The sequence below is a fragment of the Neolamprologus multifasciatus genome, chromosome 10 (assembly GCF_963576455.1).
Source record: "Neolamprologus multifasciatus chromosome 10, fNeoMul1.2, whole genome shotgun sequence".
NCBI lineage: Eukaryota > Metazoa > Chordata > Actinopteri > Cichliformes > Cichlidae > Neolamprologus > Neolamprologus multifasciatus.
This window is the reverse complement of record NC_140448.1, coordinates 29,604,732-29,608,679: the sequence shown is the minus strand read 5'-3', so window position 1 is coordinate 29,608,679 and position 3,948 is coordinate 29,604,732. Positions and strand designations below refer to the sequence as shown.

Here is a 3,948-nt window from a genome sequence, read left to right as displayed (position 1 = left end):
GTGAGCACAAACACACAGGTATCCAGGTTTTTGTGGTTTTGTTCATATTCTGAATATGGCATCTACAGTAGAGCATAGTTTTGATCAACACTCCTAACTGGCCACATATCGAAGCTCTGCAATTAATTTTATGTTCCGTGTGCACAAACAAAGGGCAATTACTGCTGTTTTTTTCACTTTAGGGTACAATGTGTATGGTTCCTAGATTAATTATTGTGCATGGAGGGAATGACTCACTTCACTTGAACTATTTAATTTAGGTTTGCTTGCCATAAGAACACAACTGGCTTAAAAAAAACACAGTGTAAATTATTTGACGGGTAGTTTTTCCATCCACACTTGTGCGGCTTCTCATTTATAACTCTCCTTATTTTCAGATTTTTACTAACAGTAAAGTTTTTTTGTTCAAATTCTTTTAAATGTGTAAATAGAACAGAGAGCCATTTGGGAGACATGGAACATAAAGGTGTTATACAAATGTAAAGCTTACACTAAAATATCACTCAATATTTGCAGTTTTAGAGCCTAGAAAAAGAGCGGGGGAGAACTGCACACTTATTTAAATTCACCCCTTCTCCATAAGTCATCAATTATTATTTATCCAGCTTCCTTATTGTTATAAACCAGCGGTCCCACACCCCCAGGCCTCGGACCGGTACCGGTCCATGAGTCGTTTGGTACCGGCCCGCGAGAGTTGAGGCTCAGGTGTGAAATGTCTGGTTTTCAGGGTTTTTATCGGTTTTCAGCGTTATTTTGTTATCGTTTTTATCGTTTACTCTGTTTTCCTGGGTCTTTTCACGTGTGTTATGAATAAATTTTCTTTTTTTCGGTACCAGTACTAGTTTTATTTTGTTGTATTTATCCGCGACACCTTAAAGGCCGGTCCGTGAAAATATTGTCGGGCATAAACCGGTCCGTGGCGCAAAAAAGGTTGGGGACCTGTTATGAACCTCAGAAACAACAATAAGCCTATATGTAATTATATCGATTTTATAAACTATTTAAAATACAAAATAATATCAAGTATATTTTTTATAACTCAATAATTACAAAAAAATACCTCAAATGTTAAAGTCTGACACATGTAAACCTCGTATGAAAATAAGAAAAAGAGGCGTATGCATGGCTCTGTCTCTGGATAGTGTAAGTCTACACACCTTTAGAGTCGGAGTTGCAAGTTCAATTGCCATCCAGTAAGAGTCCTGGCCAGGCCCCCCCAAGCCCTGGAATGATGCGACTACGTCTGCCGTTTGTCCGCAGCTCGGACACAAAACATTTTATTGCATCTTGTACTCTGTATGATTGTGTATATGACGAATAAAGTTTGTTTATAAAATTTGTTCGAAAAAGACAAATTAGACTCTTTATAAACATGGAATAACAACTGAATAAGGTGAGTCATTAAACCAAATTCAAAAATCTTCATGTTTTCATGAAAATCATGTCTTCATGTTCGTACTTTTTTTGCCAAAGAAATTTCAAAAAACTTTTTGCTCTGACCAAAACAAAATTTGTGTTTTTTGTGCAAATGTTAATATTTTGAGTTTTTTCCCCAGCCACACTTTTCATAACACTCTTCACTTTACCCCACATTCTTTACTGATATTATTCTTTTTTAAGATCTCATATGAATCAACTTGTATGTTTTTATGTTTTTGATATTTAATTTCGGTATACAATTTCTATTTCATGAGATCTCTGTATAGTACATTTTCCTTTTTCCATGCTTTTTGTCATTCATATCAAGTCAGTACATTTATTCCACCATATACTTTAAATCTATTTTTGAATAAGCACAAACTTGTAGAGCAATGCTAAATGTTTTCAGTAAAATATCATATAAAGAGCTATTCTCCGGGTTATGCAGGCACTTTTTCCAGAGACCGTTATTACACCAAATGAAGTAAGCGTTTGGATTTGAATGCCTTTGAGTTTTAATCTCGATTTGCAGTTCGACTCTGCAATGCAGCAATCAATAGTGTATAATTTCTTTCCTGTGGTTCCAGTTTACTCATCCCCAACAAGTGCATTAATATGCTAACTGTTTATATGTTTGCACTCCTTCCTCGACTCACTCTCGAAATCTCTCCGCATGAGAAGGAATTATTAATCAGATACTAGTTTCCCTGACTGCTTCCTACTGTTGTACATTAACTGTTGCATCAAAAGCTGTTTGTGCAGCTTATAAGTCGAGGATGCTCTCTCCTCTGTGTATTGCTTCTACGTGCAAGAGGAGGAGAAGGAATACCCTTCAAACGCACATCCCAAAAGTAATTATATCTGCTCCTCTTTTTAGTGTTTTGTAAACAACAACTGAGCAGAAGTTGGATTTGTTTTGCCTAAAAATGAGATGGAAACATAAGACACAAAATAGCCCCTACATTTCTAGTTCATTTTTAGGTTTGCATCGCATCACATTGGTTAAAGTTTTTCATCTTTTCAAGAATGTCTTGCCTCGGCTAACAGTGGTTGCTGAATATAATGTTCTGTAACAGTTTATGAATATCTCGATGTTAAATTGTCACACATATATTTAATCTGGTGCGACTAAACTCAACTCTAGTGCCTCTTCTTATATGGATTTTACCAAGCATACAGTTCTTTTATATATTTGTGCACAATCTGGTAACCAGAACACGTATTTGCACTGGTATGTGAGTGTAGGTACTTTTCCACAGACATCAGAGACCGTAATAGTGTTTGTGTCACACTCCATATATTTTTGACAGTTCCAAAATCAGAAATGAGGGAGGCGCAGTAATCAGACTATATCTCACCATAGCTCTGTAGTGCAAATGTCTGTTTTCATTATAAAGTCCAGTTGTGAAGTATTAACAAGACTTGATTTCCCTGCACGCTTTTATTGATGTGAATGCAGAGAATGCAGGGCCATTCTCACGCAGACTATATCAGCTGAAGTATTCTCTCGTCTGCTTTCACACTCATTGTCATGGTCCCGGTGTCCGAGGAGCTGATGGGATGCCCACGCCCACGGGTGTGGCTGTTAACTCCACACCTGCATCCCATCTCAGGCGATTATCAGGTGGACTATTTGATCCAGCCCAGCCAGCTGCTCCACGCCAGTCCGTTAGTCGTCTCACAGCGGTAACGTACAGCCACGGGAAGGCGGTTGTGAAAACCCTCATTTACCTGAACAAACGCTAATCTTTTCCTTTGCGCTCAGGTAACAGCTCGGCGTGTTTTTGAGCCACCTGCCCATCTGGAATTTGGATCGCCTCCGGTACCAATCACCTCTACTTTCCTGGAGCTCCCCATTGGACCCTCACCCCTCCCTCCGGCCCCCACGGCCCCGCTTTGACTGTAAGACTCATACTCTCCCCCACGTATGCTGCTATTTCCCCGCTCCCCGGTAACTCTCTTCCTCTTTCTGTTGCAGCCTCCCACAGTCCCGATTACGGCGTTCCTGCGTAACCCATCCCCCGGTCCCTTGGTGTTTCTAGTTTCTCGCGTGTTTTCCTTTGACCCTTCCGGGACACGTTTAGTTGAAATAAAGTTTATTTTTCGTACTCCTGTGCGTGTTGTCTCTGCTTCTGGGTCCAGCTTGTGTACTGAACTTCGGTTCATGACACGCATATGAATTTAACTGACGTCCCATTCTTAATCTGTAGTGTTTAACATGATGTCGGCGCAACCTTTGCAGCTATAACAGCTTTAACCCTTCTGGGAAGGTTACCACATGGTTTCGGAGCATTTACAGGACTTTTTGGCGATTCTTTCAGAACCACATTTGTGAGGTCAGACACTGTTGTTGGACATTGGATGCTGTTGGACCAGTCTCCGCTCTAATTCATCCCAAAGGTTTTCTATTGGGTTGAGTTCAGGCCAGTCAAGTTCTTCAACACCAAACTCGCTCATCCATGTCTTTAAGGACTTTGCTCTGTGCACTGGTGCAATATGTCTGTGCACAGTTTGGGGGGGTGGCAACAG

At 40.1% G+C, this 3,948-nt stretch overlaps 1 long non-coding RNA gene across 1 annotated transcript; it reads left to right on the top strand.

Moving 5' to 3' along the window:
* The first annotated feature begins 945 nt into the window (after positions 1-945).
* Positions 946-3,442, top strand: LOC146510470 (uncharacterized). Its single transcript, XR_014876584.1, has 2 exons — positions 946-3,105; positions 3,185-3,442. It is a non-coding gene; the product is annotated as an uncharacterized LOC146510470 (long non-coding RNA).
* Positions 3,443-3,948: the final 506 nt, after the last annotated feature.